The sequence below is a fragment of the Engystomops pustulosus genome, chromosome 5 (genome assembly GCF_040894005.1).
Source record: "Engystomops pustulosus chromosome 5, aEngPut4.maternal, whole genome shotgun sequence".
Lineage (NCBI taxonomy): Eukaryota > Metazoa > Chordata > Amphibia > Anura > Leptodactylidae > Engystomops > Engystomops pustulosus.
Window position 1 is genome coordinate 111,183,446 of NC_092415.1, and position 22,225 is coordinate 111,205,670.

Consider the following 22,225-nt stretch of genomic DNA (forward strand, 5'->3'; position numbering starts at 1 on the left):
TTCAACCAAGTCAAAGGCCTTTCCATTACAAATAGACCTGGACACATAATCCTGGGGCAGCTGCAGTTTTGTGAAGAGGCAACTAAGGTTAATGTTTGTGGTCTTCCACAGCCTAAATGATTGATCAATTCCCAATATAGGGAAGATAACATTACTGAACCACAGGGCTCAGACCTTTGCCAGTAGTTTAGCATCAAGATTATTATAAGGGAAATCATCCTAAAGGAGCTAGGGAGGTCAGCGGTTTTTTACTCCTTATGGTTCACCAGAATGTATATAAAGTAGCCCAATATTTTGTACCTTTATTCGCAAGGAGGTAGATAAAATTTGTCCTCCTTCTTCTTGGGTCAGTCTAATGGAAGGATACTTTATTACTTATCAATAAACAAACTTCTTGCCACTTCTTACTAAGTATATTATGGCAAAACAGATATCAGAAAAGATACATGGCAGCAGATCAGTTGTCTTTTGTTTGTAATTATACACGGACAATAAATGGATGCTTGTGATATATAAATCAATATATATATATACACACACTACTTTTTTGTGAAATTGCTATTTGCTTCCGTCTAAGTATATATATCATGGATGCAAAAATGCATCTAAATAAGGCAGTTATTGCTAGGGTAGGCAGTTTTAATGAGAGAACTCAATGAAAGATAACACCATAATAACGGATGTAATAGACGGCGAGGTAGAAATGAGCCCTAGTCCCTGAACTTGATAAAATAAGCAATTACTCTTGTTATCTAGAATGCACTGTCAGTGGGGAAGTTGTATATGCCACTACTGTATCTAACAAAGGCGTGTTGCTCTAAGCATCAAAGGTTTGGGACTTATTACCTTTCCAGGATGTGAATGCATAATAAAACTCTTCAACAAATGGAAGGGAAATGTCTTTGGCAAAAAAATAAAACGGTGATAAATTATGTCTAAATGATTGATTCAAGAAAAGTCTCCATCACACATAGCAACATGTGCCCGTCTCTTCTGATATGCCCTTGGAGATTTTAATACTAAACGTATGTGCATATTTTTCATGGCCACTGATATTTGAATTGCAGCCTGCTCCCATGCAGAACATGAAACACTTCAAACTGCATAATGCTGACTAAATTAGAAATTCTCCAGTGGCCTCAGGTTGCAAGGGCAATAATAATGAGTGTGCTTAAGTGGTTTGTGTAGCTTTTTTACCATTTAATTTTAATGCCCATTTTTATCTGATGGATTGTCTCCTGCAATCATGAAAGTAATGTGCTGTTTTAAAAGTGGAAATAGTGTATCGCTTTATTTGAATAGAAAATATTAAGTATGAGTCATGAAGACAGTTATATGACTGCAATCCAAGAATAGGCAGATTTAGCTGGAAACAGATGGAAAGGTTCAAATCACGTATATTATCAATCAGAATATGATATCATTGGTGTAGTGTAATGCTACATAGTATTTACACAAAACTAAATATATGTGTTGTGCTGTACATGTTGTTATTTGTGCAGTTCATAAAAAAGCTGTGTGTAAGATCACTAAGATCGGTCCATAGATAAGAAAAATCTGTACCTCATCTATAGAGATGAGCGAACACACTCGTCCGAGCTTGATGCTCGTTCGAGCATTAGAGTACTCGTAACTGCTCGTTGCTCGGACGAATACTTCGCCAGCTCGAGAAAATGGCATCTCCCACCGTTTTGATTTTTGGCGGCCAGAAACAGAGCCAATCACAAGCCAGGAGACTCTGCACTCCACCCAGCATGACGTGGTACCCTTACACGTCGATAGCAGTGGTTGGCTGGCCTGATCAGGTGACCCTGGAATAGACTAGCCCCTGCCCGCGCTGCTCGCATCATTCTCTGTCTGGATGCCGTTAAGGAGAGAGCTGCTGCTGGTCAGGGATAGGGTTAGGGTGTTATATTAGCTTACTGTTAGGCAGGAGTGAGTCTACAAGAACCCAACAGCCCTTGTTAGGGCTAGAATAGCATTATATTTTATTTTATTTTATTTTTTTTTTGCTTGGGGCTGGGCTTGCTGGCACTAGTAGTGCGGCCAGTACCATATTGTGAGGAATTTGCAGGGAGACTTGCGAACGTTATATTTAGCTCTTAATGACACACATATCCATCTCAAACACCTAAGTGGGACAATTTATTAGGGGTTTGATTAAATTAGGCAAAGTCTGACGATTTTTTATTTTTTTTTCAAAACTTAAAGTGACTTAAAATCCAGTTGTTGTGTGCTGTTAATGTAGGTTAGAAACTAGGTATACAAGAACCCACCCGATTTTCTTAGGCCTACCATAGCGTTATATATATATTTTGTTGATTTGCTTGTGGCTGGCCTTGCTGGCACTAGTAGTGCAGCTAGTACCATATTGTGCCGAATTTGCAGGGAGAGTTGAGAATGTTATATTTAGCTCTTAGTGACACACATATCCATCTCAAACACCTAACTGGGACAATTTATTAGGGGTTTGATTGAATTAGGCACAATCTGACGATTTTTTTTTTTCAAAACTTAAAGTGACTTAAAATCCAGTTGTTGTGTGCTGTTAGTGTAGGTTAGAAACTAGGTATACAAGAACCCAACCAATTTTCTTAGGCCTACCATAGCGTTATATATATATTTTGTTGATTTGCTTGTGGCTGGCCTTGCTGGCACTAGTAGTGCAGCTAGTACCATATTGTGACGAATTTGCAGGGAGAGTTGCGAAAGTTATATTTAGCTCTTAGTGACACACATATCCATCTCAAACACCTAAGTGGGACAATTTATTAGGGGTTTGATTGAATTAGGCACAGTCTGCTTTTTCTTTTCTTTTTTTTTTTTTCAAAACTAAAAGTCATCAGGCACAGCACAAAATCCTGTTGTGTGCTGTCAGTGTAGGTTAGAAACTAGCCATAGCAATAGGATAGCATCATTTTGTTAAAAAAAACAAAAACACAAAAAACCACAAAAAAAATTTACAGTTTACACTTTAATTTTGAAAATGTTGAACCCGAGGGCTAGGGGTAGAGGACGAGGGCGTGGACATCCAATTACTGCAGGGGTCAGAGGCCGTGGTCCTGGGTGGGGTGAGACACCACCTGCTGATGAGGGAGCAGGGGGACGCCGCAGAGCTACACTCCCTAGGTTCATGTCTCAAGTTACTGGGATCCGTGGTAGAGCACTGTTGAGGCCAGAACAGTGCGAACAGGTGATGTCGTGGATTGCGGACAATGCTTCTAGCCATTTGTCCACCAGTCAGTCTTCCACCCATGTCACCGAAATCAGCACTCCTCCACCTCAGCCTCCTCCCCCCCAGTCTGCCCCCTCCCAGGAAAATTTGGCATTTGAACCGGCATACTCTGAGGAACTGTTTTCTGGACCCTTCCCAGAGTCACAAACCACTTGTCCGGTTGCTGCTGAGCTCCTTTCCGATGCCCAGGTTTTCCACCGGTCGCAGTCTGTGGGTGAAGATGACATTGTTGACGCAGTGGAAGAAGTGTGTAAAGAGGTGTCGGACGATGAGGAGACACGGTTGTCAGACAGTAGTGAAGTTGTTGTCAGGGCAGGAAATCTGAGGGGGGAGCAGACTGAGGGATCGGAGGATGATGAGGTGACAGACCCAAGCTGGGTTGATCGGCCCGATGAACACAGTGCTTCTGAGACGGAGGAGAGTCCTTGACGAGAACAGGTTGAAAGAGGCAGTGGTGGGGCCAGTTGGAGAGGCAGGGAGAGAGCTGGTGAATCAGCGCCAAATGTTTCACGTGGCGAGGGCTAGATTTTCGGAAGTTTGGAGGTTCTTTAAAGAAACACCGGATGACCGACGGACTGTGGTGTGCAACCTGTGCCACACCAGGATCAGCAGGGGTTCCACCACTACCAGCTTAACCACTACCAGTATGCGCAGAAATATGAATGCTAAACACCCCACTCAATGGAACCAAGGCCGTCACCTCCGGTCGGGCACACCACTGCTCCTTCCCCTGTGTCATGTGCTGCCTCTGCTAGTCAGCCCCCTGCCCAGGATCCCGGCCCAAACACCTCCCGTGCAAATACAACACCTTCGCCTCCACGATCGTCCAGAGCATCCACCAATGTATACATGCACAGTGTTCAGCTCTCCATACCTCAGACGCTGGAGTGCAAGAGGAAGTACAGTGCAACCCACCCACACGCCCAAGCCCTCAAAGTCCACATCTCCAAACTACTTATCCTGGAGATGCTGCCCTATAGGCAGGTAGATACCGAGGCCTTTCGCAACCTCATGGTGGCGGCCGCCCCTTGGTATTCGGTCCCCAGCCGCCACTACTTTTCCCGATGTGCCGTCCCAGCCCTGCACCAGCACATGTCAGACAACATCATCCGTGCCCTGACCAACGCCGTTTCTGACAAGGTCCACCTGACCATGGACTAGTTGACCAGTTCTGCCGGGCAGGGCCACTATATATCGCTGACGGCACATTGGGTTAACTTGGTGGAGGCTGGGACCGAGTCTGACCCTGGGGCTGGTCATATACTGCTGACGCCGAGGATTGTGGGGCCTACCTTGGTCCAGGTCTCTCAGGCCTACTATGCCTATTCCTCCTCCCACCCCTCCTCCACCTCCTCCTCCGAATTACCATCCGTGGGCATGGCGCCATCAGTCGGTAGCTCTAGGCACAGCAGCAGTGCCGTCGCTAAGCGACAGCAGGCGGTGCTCAAACTGCTGAGCCTAGGCGATAAAAGGCACACCGCCCAAGAGCTATTACAGGGCATCACGGCGCAGACTGATCTGTGGCTGGCACGGCTGAACCTGGAGCCAGGCATGGTTGTGTGTGACAACGGCCGTAACTTGGTGGCAGCTCTGCAACTTGGCAGACTGACACATGTGCCATGCCTGGCCCATGTGTTAAATCTCATAGTTCAGCGGTTCCTCAAGACATACCACAATCTGTCTGATTTGCTCACAAAGGTGTGCCGCATCTGTGCGCATTTCAGGAAGTCCAGCACACATGCTGCCACTCTCAGGGCAGCGTAGCGCCACCTCCAACTGCCCGCTCACGACTGTTGTGCGACGTGCCCACTAATTGGAATTCAACATTAACCATGTTATCCAGAGTTTACCAGCAGCGCAGAGCGATTGTAGACTGCCAGATGTCAACTTCCACCAGAACTGGTAGTCAGGTCAGTCAGCTTCCTCAAGTCTACAATGAGGAGTGGACGTGGATGTCTGATATGTCAGGTGCTGAGTAACTTTGAGGAGTCAACACAGATGGTCAGTGGCAATGCTGCCATCATCAGCCTCACCATCCCGCTGCTTGGCCTGTTGAAAAACTCTCTGGTCAGCATGAAGTCAGAAGCTTTGCGCTCGTCACAAGAGACGGGGGAAGAAGATTCCCATGTTGATAGCCAAAGCACCCTCAGGTCTGTTTCTCAGCGCATATCGGAGGAGGTAGAGAAGGATGAGGAGGAGAATGTTGGCGAGACAGAAGAGGGGAGCATTGCTTAGTCCTTCACTGTTCAGCGTGTATGGGCAGAAGAAGAGGAGTTGGAGGAGGAGGAAATGGACAGTCAGGCCAGTGAGGGGATTGAATTGTTGTGCGTTGGGACTCTGGCGCATATGGCAGATTTCATGCTAGGCTGCCTTTCCCGTGACCCTCGCGTTCAAAGAATTTATTCCAGCACCGATTACTGGGTATTCACTCTCCTGGACCCACGGTACAAGCAAAATCTTTACACTCTCATCCCTGGAGAGGAAAGGAGTGTGAGAATGCATGAATACCAGCAGGCCCTGGTACACAAGCTGAAACAGTATTTCCCTTTTGACAGCGCTAGCGGCAGAGGGTGTACTTCTGCGGGACAAGTAGCGAGGGAGAGTAGGCGAGCAGGCAGCTTGTCCAGCACTGGCAGGGGTACGCTTTACAAGGCCTTTGCCAGTTTTATGTCACCCCAGCAAGACACTGTCACCTGTCCCCAGTCTCGGCAGAGTAGGGCTGATCTTTACAGAAAGATGGTGAGGGAGTACGTAGCTGACCATACCATCGTCCTAGATGATCACACAGCTCCCTACAACTACTGGGTTTCAAAGCTGGACATGTGGCACGAACTGGCGCTGTACACCTTGGAGGTTCTTGCCTGCCCTGCCGCTAGCGTGTTGTCTGAGCGGGTTTTCAGTGCAGCTGGTGGCATCATCACGATAAGCGTACACGCCTGTCGACTGACAGCGCTGACAGGCTGACGCTTATCAAGATGAATAAAGCCTGGATTTCTCAGGATTTCCATTCTACACCAGGTGAAAGAAGCTCAACCTGAATAATGTATGCACTCCTCCTCCTCATTGTCCTCCTTCTCCTCCTCTTTGTACACTAAAGCAGAGGAAACTGGCTATTTTTGCCAGGGCCAACTGGCTCTAGCTATAGTACTCTATTTATTTAATTTTTCTGGAGGACCACCTACCTGCTCCTCTCGTTTGAAAAATTTTTTGGACTGCCACATACAGGCACTATCCAAATTTAATTGTCTCCATAGCAGCCTTCACACGTTGTCTCCATTGCTACCTCCACACATCTCCATAGCTGCCTCCATACATCGTCCCTTTAGCAAACGAGCTGTGTCAGGCAGAATTTTGGGTTGTTTTCATGGCTTCCACATCAAACTTGTTAACTTTGATCATTTACCGATATTATTTCAGCACTTCTGTTTACATTCCCCTCACCCGCCATAACCCAAACTTATAAGAACACTAATACACTTGATCTTATACAAAAGGTTCTTAGAAGTGCTGTTTGGGGAGGAGCCGAGAGACAGGGGCTTGGACAGACGAAAGCTCGCCTGGCAGCGGACCGCCAGCTCCATCCCAAGATCCAACTAACATAGTTTTAACTGCAGCACCTTTAATCTACTACTACCTTACTGCCTCCATACATCGTCCCCTTAGCAAACGAGCTGTGTCAGGCACAATTTTGGGTTGTTTTCATGGCTTCCACATCAAACTTGTTAACTTTGTCGCCACCCTGCTGTGTTATCCACAAAATATACTGGCAAACTTTTATCATTTACCGATATTATTTCAGCGCTTCTTGCGCTTCTGTTTACATTCCATTGACCCGCCATAACCCAAACTTATAAGAACACTGCTACACTTGATCTTATACAAAAAATTCTTAGAAGTGCTGTTTGGGGAGGTGCCGAGAGACAGGGGCTTGAACAGGCGAAAGCTCGCCTGGCAGTGGACCACCAGCTCCATCCCAAGATTCAACTAACATAGTTTTAACTGCAGCACCTTTCATCTACTACTACCTTACTGCCTCCATACATCGTCCCCTTATCAAATGAGCTGTGTCAGGCAGAATTTTCGGGTCTTCCACCAGATACATAATGGAACTCGGCGCATCTGTCGCCGCCATGCTGGAGACCTGAAGTTGCAATCATAGCAGTGCAATATGGATGCCCATACTGTCGCTCTTAATCATGGAACCATTTCCGAAAAAACTATTAAAAATGGAACCGCTATGCTATTCCATTATTCCTAGATGAAATATGTCGCCACCATGCTATGTTATCGACTAAATATACCGTCAACCTTTTGTTCACATAGGAAATCATTTCAGCGCTTCTTGCTCACCTCCTTTGGTTCCTCTCTGCCACCCATTTGTTTGAAGCCTGAGTCCATTTAGGGTATGTCGCAATGACACTCTCTAGCCTGCCGCTGCTGCCGCTGCCTCTGCATGCCATCTTCTATAGTGTCAGGGTCAATTATTGGATGTTTTAGATGCTATCTAGCCTAATTCGGTCACTCTGTCATGGCCATGCTGTTGCCCATAATTTTGGCATAATGGTGCGATTAAGCAGCCTCAGGGGCATCCATGCATGCTGCCCCTGCTGTTTCCTGTCCATTTCCATGGTGTTTCCATTATTTTCTGAGGTTTCCAGGTGTTTGGCCAAGCTTCCCTGTGCAGACCCTTGGTCCTTTTGAAAAATGCTCGAGTCTCTCATTGACTTGGGGTTCGTTATTCGAGTCGAGCACTCGAGCATCGGGAAAAGTTTTAGTGCTCGCTCATCTCTACTTATCTATAATTTCATTTCTGTGTAATGCAGTTTTAAAAATCTATTGTAACTTTATACATATATTGTGGGAAGAGGCAAAAAGAGATGTCAATGTGTAATATTGTAAGGGCTCGTTTTGTACCTGCATTCATTTAAAGGAAGGATTAATGCAAAACTGCTTGTGTGCAAGGTAGAAGGTAAAAAAAAACATGAAACAAAAATGATGTTACTGGTATTCTTACTATTCCAGTTTCATCCACCATTTCCTCAGACCTCATGCAACTATTTTTCAGTATCATATAATATCTATTTAAAAAACCCCACATAGTTGAAGAGCTTTCACTATAAAAAAGAACATTTTGATTTTAGTTAATACATTGCTTTCCACAACAAAAATTACAATGCATATTTCTAGAAATTTCAGTTGTGTGGTTACTTGTTGGATTGAAAAGTTTAGTTGCCTGAACACTTCAATACAGTTTTGAAAAAGTTGTCTAAGTTCAGAAAATGGTTGTGCACTTGAGGGTTGCTAATAGAGGATAAATATACAATAAATAAACAAATTCTTTAAATTATTAAAATATAGAAATATTATGAAATAAATGACCCTTGTTTTTGTTCCTTTGTAAATATAGAATCTGTTATGGTTCCATAAATATGCTTATGTGAAGTTACATTATAACTAGAGATGAGCGAATATACTCGTCCGAGCTTGATGCTCGTTCGAGTATTAAGGTACTCGAAACGGCTCGTTGCTCGGACGAGTATTTCCCCTGCTCGAGATCGAGCATTTAATTAAAAAAACACAGTGAAGAACAATGAAGAATAGAATAAAAACAGTGAACACAGTGACCACAGGATCATTTAAGTGAAAAACACAGTGAAAAACACAGTGAAGAATAGATTACAGATGTTCGGCACATCTGCTTACTTGTCGGGAGATACGCGCGGAACGGTGCGAACAAAATACTAAGTGAAGAACAATATATATGTGTGAAGAACACATTGCAGAACACGGTGAGCAGGACAGAGACAACGAGGAGCAGCACAGAGACACCGGGGAGCAGCACAGAGACACCGGGGAGCAGCACGGAGACATGGGGCAGCGGCAGCACGAAGACATGGGGCAGCGGCAGCACGGAGACATCAGGCAGCGGCACGGAGCGGCACGGAGACATCGGGGCACGGAGACATCAGGCAGCGGCACGGAGACATCGGGGCACGGAGACATCGGGGCACGGAGACAGCGGGGCACGGAGACATCGGGGCACGGAGACAGCGGGGCACGGAGACAGCGAGGCACGGAGACAGCGGGGCACGGAGACAGCGGGGCACGGAGAGAGCGGGGCACGGAGACAGCTGGGCACGGAGACAGCGGGGCACGGAGACAGCTGGGCACGGAGACAGCTGGGCACGGAGAGAGCGGGGCACAGAGACAGCTGGGCACAGAGACAGCTGGGCACGGAGACATCGGGGCACGGAGAGAGCGGGGCACGGAGAGAGCGGGGCACGGAGACAGCGGGGCACGGAGACAGCGGGGCACGGAGACAGCGGGGCACGGAGACAGCTGGGCACGGAGACAGCTGGGCACGGAGACAGCTGGGCACGGAGACATCGGGGCACGGAGACAGCTGGGCACGGAGACAGCTGGGCACGGAGACATCGGGGCACGGAGAGAGCGGGGCACGGAGACAGCTGGGCACGGAGACAGCGGGGCACGGAGAGAGCGGGGCACGGAGACAGCTGGGCACGGAGACATCGGGGCACGGAGAGAGCGGGGCACGGAGACAGCTGGGCACGGAGAGAGCGGGGCACGGAGACAGCTGGGCACGGAGACAGCTGGGCACGGAGACATCGGGGCACGGAGAGAGCTGGGCACGGAGAGAGCGGGGCACGGAGACAGCTGGGCACGGAGACAGCGAGGCACGGAGACAGCGGGGCACGGAGACAGCGGGGCACGGAGAGAGCGGGGCACGGAGACAGCTGGGCACGGAGACAGCGGGGCACGGAGACAGCTGGGCACGGAGACAGCTGGGCACGGAGACATCGGGGCACGGAGACAGCGGGGCACGGAGACAGCGGGGCACGGAGACATCGGGGCACGGAGACAGCGGGGCACGGAGACAGCGGGGCACGGAGACAGCGGGGCACGGAGACAGCGTATCTCCCGACAAGTAAGCAGATGTGCCGAACATCTGCAATCTATTCTTCACTGTGTTTTTCACTTAAATGATCCTATTCTTCACTGTTCTTCACATCTGCTAACTTGTCGGGAGATAATATACGCGCGGAACAGTGAAGAATAGATTGCAGATGTTTGCATACATCTGCTAACTTATCAGAAGACATTCTTTTTCAATTAATTAACACATTTTATTCCCGAACCATGGTCCCTTTGAAAAATGCTCGAGTCTCCCATTGACTTCAATGGGGCTCGTTATTCGAGACGAGCACTCGAGCATCTGGAAAAGTTCGTCTCGAATAACGAGCACTCGAGCATTTTAGTGCTCGCTCATCTCTAATTATAACCTTAAATAATAGCTAACTAAGACAGAACATATAGTTCTACAGCACATTACAGAATATTCGAACATTAGCTACAGCAGGGTTGGGGAACCTATTTTTCTGACAAGGGCGATTTAGATATTTAGAAGATATTTATGAGGCCTTAAAGAGTACTTGTCACCAGCGACCCCCTCCCCCTCCCCCCCACCAAAATCACACACAGTACCTTTTACAAGACATTATACATGTTCCACTGATATATCTATCCAGGATATTAGAGCCACCATTCTTTTATTGATGTCCTCTGTTCTAGTCACAGAGACCGTAGAATGGTGGTATAAAGTCAAGCTACCCCACCTTCACCACTGGTTTTGACACGGGAAGCCCGCTTGAAGTGAATTCCTAAGGTAAGGAACAAGGTTGCTTTCTTTTCACTAAATTTTCTGGTTTGTGTCACATCTATTCTATGTCTACATTGGTGGTTTTGTTCATGTTGCATTTTTAATACTTGTTAAGTGTTTATCTCTTAAAGCTTAATTACGTTTTCAACAAAATTGTGTTAATCAATAGTAAACTTTGCAATATGCATTATTGTATCTTTATCCCCTGCCTTTCTTTCTAATGTAAACATTTCGTGCAAATCTGCTTTCCTGTATTACACTGGCACCTGCTAAAATGTCTAATTACATTGCTCTCAACAGACAGTTCCATGATGCTTTTAGATACACTGCTCTCCTTAAGGTAGAGGAGCAGGCAAGCTATCTTCCTTAAAGGTAAAGGTATTCCCATTTTGGCAAATTAATGTTATTATCTGTATAAAACAAATATACAATTTTCCAATATAGTTTTTGTATCAATTTCTCACATCTATGCTTGCTGTTGTTCTATAGAAAGCTTCTATGTTTACTTCCAATGGACAAAAATCTGACCATGGTCACACAGCGTTAGTAAAGCGTAATCAGAGCTGTGTGCTATAACAAGCCGTGCACCTGTTTGACCCCGGACAGACTTCTGTCCACTGAAATTTCACATAGAAGCTTTCTATAGAAGGACAGCAAGCAGAGATGTAGGAAACTGTGAGTAGTTGATACAGAAATTTTTATTGAAATGGGAATACCCTTCTAATGAAACATTTTACAACGATTATCCATTGTCCTGCTCTAGCCCAGGAGGCTTTTGAATAATTATTTTCAAGAATTCTGTGTCCTGGGTAGACCCCATAATTTTGATGTCACCACTAGGGACAATTCTCATATTTTTCTTACTATAAATGAAATGAAAGTAATAGTCAGATTAATAGAAATCAAAGACTGAAAACAAAAGTGACTAAAATTTTTACTTTTATTTGGGTCAAAAAGATGTTGACATACTTGGGCATAAAGATATACTATTGTGGAATAGATTCCACAATTAAAATCAATAATCTGATTCTTTCCAGTAAAGTGAGAGAGATCTGTCATAGTAAGACAAGACTCTTTGCCTCATGTCTGGAAAGAATGTATTATATCAAACAGAATGTAATAGTTTGATATAATACATAGTCTTGATAGTTTTGTACTGCTTTAGATTTTTACTTTTATTCCTCTCTAAATGAAAGAGCCTGTAAAAACATATTATACTGTCCTAATGCATTAGGAAAAATTGGCTTTCCAAATATCCAATATAAAGTACGATAAATGTCGAAAGAATCAGAGGTTGCTAATATCTATCCCTTGACAGCAGGATGCCACTTTAATGGAGGAGAAGATTTTACATTCCAAAGAAGGAATCCCATTCTGGCTCTAAAACAGCAGTCACCAACTCCAGAGCCATGGAACACCTGGTCCCAGGCCATGGCCAGGAACTTCTTTTTCCCTGTGGCTTCCTCGCACAGCAAACAGAGGCAGGTCGGAGTTTGCAACACATTTATTTTTGTAATTCGACACAATTGTGTCACACGCTGCATGATGTAGATGCATCAAAAAGTAAAAGGTGCACACTTCCCATAGTAGTGCAGATTGCGTCAGATAATTGAACACTGTGCATTAGTATTGAATTATCTGGCACACTCTGCACATTAGCGCCATTGGCGCAAATATATCATTAGTGGTGCAAACTGAGTAGGTTGAGGGTGGCTCAGTCATGTGCAGGTTACTCCAGATAATCCAATAGTGTTGCACGCTTTTAGTAAACTACTTCTATCACTATGCTATCAGGCTATTAGGGGGTTTCTTAAATTTGGTACTAAGTACTTTGCGCATACCTTTGGCGTTTTGTGATAGCATGGTGATAGAAGTAGTTTGTCACTTCTGGTGACGTATAGTGCCTTCCGGATACTGCTTCCTTCTGATTCGTTATCCACTATAGACTGGTTACTTTCACAGGTGAACACATTTATGTTTGAGGGTTTTGTGAGGTGGTCATCACCCAGGGGGCGGCTATAACACTACTTAATCGTGACCACACAACAAGACTATCAATTACCCCTGCTGAAGTGACCCCTGCAAAACGCTTGGGGTCCGCCTCCCATGATCCTGTGTTTTTCCACTCGCCGCCCATCGTGTCTTTTCTACTAGCTTGATCATTGGTATTGTATGATACACCTCTTGTTCACATTTGTCACATACTGTTAGAGTGGTTATTCTATCTGCTGGATAGGTGGCAGGTTTTGCAATTATTTTCATACTTGACTGCTATCTTATACTGATGTAGTACTGGCAGGGGTCAGGGAAGCTTTGTTTGCGGCACTGCATTGTACTTACCTCTGCCCCACTGTAGGTATCTTTTTAAGTTTTTTTTATGCTTTGTGTGTTTTGTACACTGCTGAAGCATTTAATAAAGGTTTTTACTGTTTTTTTCACATATTTGATCAATTCCTGCATCGCTTTCTCATGTGTATATTATGATTATGGTTTGATGCATGACCATTTAATCCAATTTGAGCAGAGCTTTTCTTTTTTTTTTTTGTGAGGTTAAGAATTGGTGCAAGAATTGTGGTGCAAACTCTGACTAAGTGCTACCATGCCCCTTTAGGTGCACAGCGTTGGACAAAGGGCAACCTCAACACAAAAGTGTTGCAAACACATAAATACACTCACCGGCCACTTTAGGTACACCATGCTACGGGTTGGACCCCCTATTGCCTTCAGAACTGCCTCAATTCTTCATGGCATAGATTCAACAAGGTGCTGGAAGCATTCCTCAGAGATTTTGGTCCATATTGACATGATGACATCACACAGTTGCCACAGATTTGTCGGCTGCACTTCGATGATGCAAATCTCCCGTTCCACCACATCCCAAAGATGCTCTATTGGATTGAGATCTGGTGACTGTGGAGGCCATTTGAGTACAGTGAACTCATTGTCATGTTCAAGAAACCAGTCTGAGATGATTCCAGCTTTATGACATGGCGCATTATCCTGCTGAAAGTAGCCATCAGATGTTGGGTACATTGTGGTCATAATGGGATGGACATGGTCAGCAACAATACTCAGGTAGGCGGTGGCATTGTAATGATGCTCAATTGGTACCAAGGGGCCCAAAGAGTGCCAAGAAAATATTCCCCACACCATGACACCACCACCACCAGCCTGAACCGTTGATACAAGGCAAGATGGATCCATGCTTTCATGTTGTTGACACCAAATTCTGACCCTACCATCCAAATGTCGCAGCAGAAATCGAGACTCATCAGACCAGGCAACGTTTTTCCAATCTTCTACTGTCCAATTTCGATGAGCTTGTGCAAATTGTAGCCTCAGTTTCCTGTTCTTAGCTGAAAGGAGTGGCACCCGGTGTGGTCTTCTGCTGCTGTAGCCCATCTGCCTCAAAGTTCGATGTACTGTGCGTCCAGAGATGCTCTTCTGCCTACCTTGGTTGTAATGGGTGGCGATTTAAGTCACTGTTGCCTTTCTATCAGCTCGAACCAGTCTGCCCATTCTCCTCTGACCTCTGGCATCAACAAGGCATTTCCGCCCACAGAACTGCCGCTCACTGGATGTTTTTTCTTTTTCGGACCATTCTCTGTAAACCCTAGAGATGGTTGTGCGTGAAGATCCCAGTAGATCAGCAGTTTCTGAAATACTCAGTCCAGCCCTTCTGGCACCAACAACCATGCCACGTTCAAAGGCACTCAAATCACCTTTCTTCCCCATACTGATGCTCGGTTTGAACTGCAGGAGATTGTCTTGACCATGTCTACATGCCTAAATGCACTGAGTTGCTGCCATGTGATTGGCTGATTAGAAATTAAGTGTTAACGAGCAGTTGGACAGGTATACCTAATAAAGTGGCCGGTGAGTGTACATGTGCAAGCTCTAAAAACACTTTTCTGCTCCAAACAGACAAAAAACTGACTCCGACACAACAATATGTCTGGGCCATTGAAAGAAAAGTTAAATGTGGAAATACTGGCAAAATTTTTGGAATTCCTGGCTATGATGTCTATTTTAAGGCCTCTCTATAAAAAAACAATGAATATTAACTAATAATTAATATTAAATTGAGACTGGCTTTTCTCTTATATCAATATCATACATAAGCAGATTGAACAACCATCATAGCTCCATCATGTAGCCATCAGTAAACCTCTTTGTTTGGTAGTTCTACATAAGTGCTAATTGACAAAAAGTGTTTCAACTTTAGGAAATTCAATTAATTAAAAAATCATTGTTTAGATAACAATCCAACCACATTGAATAATAAATGCAAATATAGTATTCTGAACAGTTCACTTTTTTCTTGCTACTGTGCTTCTGTAAGACTCATAGCATTGCATCTTGTATTAAAATGTTTCTGTAGTCTAATATTTTTTAGTAATGTCCTGTGATCCCTTGAAATATCAGGAGTAAATAATATTTCAGATTAAAAAAAAGTTTTCAAAGATGACTTTCGGTAACTGTAGCTTTCAGCAGCGTTCTGTGATGCTATTAATTATACTATGTTTCATCTAGGGATTTCCAAACAACCCAGAGAATAAAGACTTGCTTGTTTTGTAGAAATCAGACATATTCTAGCTAAAAAGAATGGGGATGCATCATTTAACACTTTGAATTTTGGCACAAGTGGGTCTTGTTAAGATGTGTTTCCAACAATATTAGACTTTGAAGGATGAAAGGCTATGACAGACAAAACTTGCTACCAAACTTTTAAGAGGTTATTGATGTTTAGAGTTTCTGCTGTGAGCCACACTATGTAGTTTGTACAAATTAGTTTACAAGGGTTCTTTTTGAACTCATTAAAAGTACCCATGCAGGTTGTTAATGAGTCACTGAATAAAAATGAGATTAGTTTTCCCTTTTGAAGGCATCTCCTTCCCATAGAATAAAAGAGAGAAATTCATTAGTTTATAAAACAGCAGACAATAAACAATAGAAAGTATCTGTTACCAGTTTATACTAAACCAAAGGGTACACTTGAATACTAAGACATGCAACTTAAATGGAAAAATCATGTGACACGTTTTCTTTTAAGATATCTGTTCTCTTTTTTATAAGAGTATTGTTTTCATGTGGTCACTGAGGATATCCACCATTTCATTTGCCAATAGTTTGTCCATCTGAATTGTCAAGTTCTGCCCTTGTTCACATAACCTCAGGTTCTCCAATAACTGATAAAAGTCAGAGGTGAGCTCATAAGAAGAAATCAGACCAAGACAGTCGTATGGTATAATATCTCAACCTCTGCAAACTGATGCCATGAAGGATAGGCAGATGTGAGCTGCTTTATTTGTATCACAAAGTATTATACAGAAACCTTCAGTGGGGCTTGGCTTGGTTACTTAGGGATTAAGAAGTAATGTCCATAGTCCATTGGTTGGTAAATTATTACATGGGCATCGCAGACATTGTAAACATTGATGTATAGAGATGTAACCATTGGCTGAGGGGGGTCTTGCATTCTTCAGTCAAAGAAGTGAACTTTGATCCACCTCATCCATAGTAAAATGTCCTCTTAGTTTCAACATTTAGAAAGCATATGAAAAATAAAAAATGTAAAATAAAAACATCAACACTTCACAGAATCTAAACATGAAACATAAAACCAATTTCTTTTATTTGACTTCTAGGATTTCTCCTGTTAACAGGGATAAGTTGTTATATTAAAACCATTCTCTATTAAGTAACATTGAAAAACATTGATTAACTGATTGGCTAGATTTGAGATGTAATAGGCAGCAAGTGAACAGTAATGTCATTAACAGGGCCGGCTCCAGGTTTCAGTGGGTCCCTGGGCGATAGAGCCTCAGTGGGCCCCTTAACAGTGAACTCATGTGGCGGCATGAGCCTGCCACCTGAGCTCAGACAAAATCAGATATTTCAATTACATAGGCAACAAGGATGCCGTTGCTGATGTAATTACATTTTCTGATCAGGGGCAGAGGCTGGGCTCCATAGCAGACCATTAAAAACACATGCATGTTTTTACACTATCACAATCATTTTTACACACATACAGTATATACACAACAAATTTACAACATATACAACATACATACACACGTATCCAGTATGTACAGCATATATACGCACACATCCAATATATACAGCATACAAACACGCATCCAGTATAAACAATATACACATGCATACAGTATAAACCACATAAACACGCTTGAATATACAGCATATATACACACACGCATCCAGTATATAGAGCATAGATATACAGCATATATACATAACACATACGCACAGATATACAGCAGCTAAACACATAAACAGCTATATAGAGCAGCTATACACATAAACACATATACAGAAGCTATACACATAAACACATATACAGAAGCTATACACATAAACACATATACAGAAGCTATACACACAAACATATATACAGAAGCTATACACACAAACATATATACAGAAGCTATACACACAAACATATATACAGAAGCTATACACACAGATATACAGAAGCTATACACACAGATATACAGAAGCTATACACACACAAACATATATACAGAAGCTATACACACAGATATACAGAAGCTATACACACACAAACATATATACAGAAGCTATACACATAAACAGATACACAGCAGCTATACACATAAACAGTTATACAGCAGCTATACACACAAACACATATACAGCTTATATACACACACAAACATATATACAGAAGCTATACACACAGATATACAAAAGCTATACACACAGATATACAGAAGCTATACACACAGATATACAGCAGCTATACACATAAACATATATACAGCTTATATACACACACAAACACATAGATACACATTTACATATGTAGCAATACTCACCCCAGCTGGATGTGGTGGCAGGGTCAGGAAGGAGACAGCATAGGAGAAGGTGGACAGGCACGCGGACCGGGTAAGGCCAGACATGACGCGCACAGGACGGGCCCGACGTAAGCCGCGCAGACCGGACGAGAGACGCGAAGGCCGGGCCAGACGAGAGACGCCCAGGCCGGGCTGGAAGCGAGGCGCGCTGGGCAGGCAGGACTCGAGGTGCGTGGGCCGGGCCAGATGAGAGGCGTGCGATGCGCCATGCCACATGTGAGGTGGGCAGGGCAGGCCAAGCTCCTTCAGGAGCAGTCAGGAGAGGTAAAGGGAGGGGCTGAGAGTGCATGGAATTATACTTTGCCCCCGGGGCCCTCCCACTACCTCTCCGCCCACCTCCTATGAAGCCTGCAATCAGGGGAGGTAGTGGGACGGGCCCGGGAGCATGTAATACAGCTATTTTTGTTACGCCACTGTTTCTGCTCGATCGTCACGGTGGGCCCCTTTGGAGCTCTGGGGCCCCGGCACTTGCCCAGGTCAGCCGGGTGCTGACGCCGGCCCTGGTCATTAATATATCAAAAGCAGGCAAAGAGGGCTATTGTAAGGAACTGAGTAGTTCTTAGAAAGTTTAATTTACGTTAAAGGGGTATTCCCATCTGGACATTTACATTTAATTTAATTCATTTGCCATATGTAAACATTTCTTCAATTGGATGTTATTAAAAAAATGTTCCTGTGTGAAGATAATTTCTCATAAATGTAGTCATATGGTCCCTTAGAAACCAGAGAGCTACGACCACCGCGCACTCTGGCAGCAGTGGCCAGACATGCGCTATTGACCCCTGTCTGACCACAAGGACACAGCTTTCATTACCATAGTACGGCTGTGCGATATGAAGTAACTCCTTGACATATCATATACAAACACCCATTGTTTCTTTGTGCAATCCCTCCAACAGAGGAGGCCATAGCCATGGAGTCAGTCTTGTTTCTAACGGACCATATCACTACATTTATGAGAAAATTTGAGAGAAATTGAAGAAATGTTTATATATGGCAGATTATAATATAATATATATATTATACACACATACCGTATATATACACCACACACACACAGCATATACACACCCAATAGCCCAGATGCTCAAGCCCTCTCACATTGTAGGCTTCATATCATCTGCTATGGCTGCTATCCTTGTAGTTACACCCCTGAGTAACAGCATTGACTTCACAAGGCCAAACCATGCAGGTCTCAGGCCCCAGGTCTTTTGGCTGTAAACTCGTTTTCCCGAAGAGAGCGGTGTCCAATATACATAGACAGGGAGGGGAAATGAGAATGGATGATTAGTGAGTGAACTAAAATGTAGCACTTATTAAGTGAGTTAATAAATCACCCTGTTGGGTTGGATCTATATGTAATCTGTGTTAATACTGATGTATGCACCTCAAATTACACCCACTGTAGAATTCATAATTTTGTCAGGTTACAGAATTAATATCCCTACTGAGACATCCCCGGGGTAAATGTTTTGCTTCTATGTATTTGTTTACTCCACTAAAGCAAACAGGTTATCTCCAGTAAAGAGTGCACCAGAAGTGCCTGTGTATGAAATTAGGACGTTGCTGCTTGCTGGTATGCAGAGACAATAGTAGCATGTGCTGCATACTGTCACACTGTCCTCTTCCTATCCCTAATTGGGCAGCAATTTGCGGGCAGGAGGTGGCATCCCTGAGTGCACGCGACCTGTTGCTGTATGCTGTAAGCCATGTCTGTGTGGATGGCTGCAGCCAAAATTGCTACATTGCACAGAGCCTGTGCCCAAGCTTAAAGTGGTGTGATGAGTTATTTCCTTATACTAAGTAATGGAGATTGTCAGCCTGATACATGTTTTGCTGTGGGGATTCAGCTTTTTCCTGGGGCAGAGTTGTCCAGGCAGCGTACATCCAATTTAATTGTAACTTAGCCTTTCACATTAGTGCTGTTGTTTGGAATTAGCACTGCTGTGAATGCATGTGTTTATGGGAGTTTGACACCACTAAAAAAAACTTGTTAGTTATATTTCCAGCCTAACATATTATGATACTATGAGTCACAAAATGCAGCTTACATAGTTTGATTTTATGATTCACAAAATGTTATGGGCTTACAAAAGTAGGTGGAGTTATCACCAAGATGGCCGCCGCTGGAAACTACAAGTTCCATGATCCTTTAGTTCTCAGTAGCTGCTCCTCCCTCTTATGCTCTGCTCCCAGTGATGATCTAACAAGACTTTCTTTTTTTGTTACCATAGTAATGATGTGTAACTGCCATAACTACACATTGCCTCACTGAGATGATGTCTTACCACAACCCTGGCCATACTGGATGCACTTGCAACCAACCGACTACAGCCAAACATAGTGCTGATCACATGATCTCATGATCAAATGAGCTGCCCAGGCAGATGCAGGACATGTGATGTGAATATGTGACCTGCGGCCATCTTCTGTCCTTTGTCTGCTCCACACGGCAAAATCAACAGAATGATTAAAGGGCCAGTAGCATTTTAATTCTTCACTATAGTGTATGTCAGCAGCATTTTTCTGCTAAGGGGGACAACATTTTTAATAAAAACCAATTAAATATTAGCTTATATTTCAAGGACCCATTTGTATATGAATTATGCTAAATGTAGTGATATGGTCCCTTAGAAACTAGATAGCTTCCTCGGATACGGCCACCTCTGCTGGAAGGATGCACAAAGAAACAAAAGGTTATTGTATATAAAATGTCTGGGAGTTACTGCAGGTCCCCCAGCCGTTCTGTGGTAATGATCGCTGAATCCAGGGGGTCAGGCAGGACTCAATAGCGCATGTCTGGCTACTGCTGACAAAATGTGAGGTGGTCGTATCTGAGGAAGCTGATCTCGTTTCTAAGGGACAGAATGACTACATTTATGAGAAATTATCTTCACACAGGAACATTTTTTTTTAATAACATCCAATTGAAGAAATGTTTACATATGGCATATGAATTCAATTAAATGTAAATGCCCATATAGGAATACCCCTTTAACTTTAATGTACCAGATTGTAAGTCCTAATATTAAGAGTCATCTTTACAGAGTAAATAATGGACGAATGAAACATCAGTTCTATGAGTTGATTTGCTGAAAGCAATGGGAATACTCATGTATAGAGATGAGCGGGTTGGTTGAAATTTGGGTTTGACGGGCTTGGCCAAATTTTTGCGACAAAATTTAATGCGAAAATTTAAAGTTTGCAACAAAATCCATTAATGTGGAGTACAAACATTTTTTTTAGGTTTTAAAAGGTTTTATTGAACAATTTAATATTACAAGTTAAACAAGCATTAGGAGCTATTGCACACGCAGGTACTGTCTTCTTTACAGGTTGTTTAATATACACCAGTAATTCTCGTGCATCAATCATATATCTGGCGTTCCTGCACTAGAGTATATTTCTATCAGTTCTTAACTTGCGAGGAATATAACCAAGCAGAGGGAGCGGTGTGGACTGGGTGAGAGGGGAAGGTAGGAAGAAAGGAAGAAGAAGAAGGGAAGGGGGGAACAGATGTCGACTTGATCATATCTCGTCATTTGTGTTATGTCATTCCTGGTTGTTTTGTCACTGGTAATTGCCCATATATGTAATCACTCACTACAAGGGTTACTTGAGACCGCTCGAGCCGAGATCCCTAATTTAACCACCAAAAACTGGGAAAACCTATTGACTCGAATATAAGCCAAGGGTGTAGTATACAGCTAGCCAGCCCCCAAGTAGTATACAGCCAGCCCCAAGTACACAACCTATTTTTTCCCGGACAAACCAGGGAAGCATGACAAAGACACCAAAATGTAATGAAATGAAATACAAATGTTATTAACATAAATTATGACATAAGTACAAGGTTAAAAAACATTAAATTCATGTGGGGTTACAGTGGCAATGCAGACTGAACACAGTGGCATGCCCGAACAAACACAGGAGCCATGGTGACAGATATTGTAAACAGGACTAGGCTGTATACAAATGTTTATCCCACTGTTTGACATCCAGTGTGTATTGGCACAGCAAAAAACGATTGTGCCGCAAGAAAAACTGTTTTATATCAAGTAATGTAGGTTTGCAATTACAGGCTAGTCCTTACCAATTGAATAGGGTAGAAAGGCTCCGGTGTCCGGGGATGACTGTGTGCCCCGCTGCGCGTTTCCGCTCAGGCTGAGCCTTCGTTCGGGGGTGGCGTCATCACAGTCATAGATTCCTTATAATACGTACATTGAACCAATGAGGAGGCTAGGTTGATGTCATGTGACTGTATTGGGTTGGCTTAGTTTGTACCTGCGCAGTCTAGAACCAGGTTGCTTGGTAACTTATGCGTCTCAACATAACATTGGGCGCATGCGCCTTGGACAGCTACCCAGAGCCGATTCATGTAACCGCCCACCGCAGGAGCCGGACCTCAAT

The 22,225-nt window shown here is 43.7% G+C and overlaps 1 long non-coding RNA gene across 2 annotated transcripts in view; it reads left to right on the forward strand.

Moving 5' to 3' along the window:
• Positions 1-22,225, forward strand: part of LOC140133156 (uncharacterized) — a 120,652-nt gene that overhangs the window by 56,302 nt on the left and 42,125 nt on the right. For both annotated transcript variants that reach the window (XR_011855814.1, XR_011855815.1), the window contains exon 2: positions 10,826-10,919. This is a non-coding gene — a long non-coding RNA (uncharacterized lncRNA). The remainder of the gene's footprint in view (positions 1-10,825; positions 10,920-22,225) is intronic.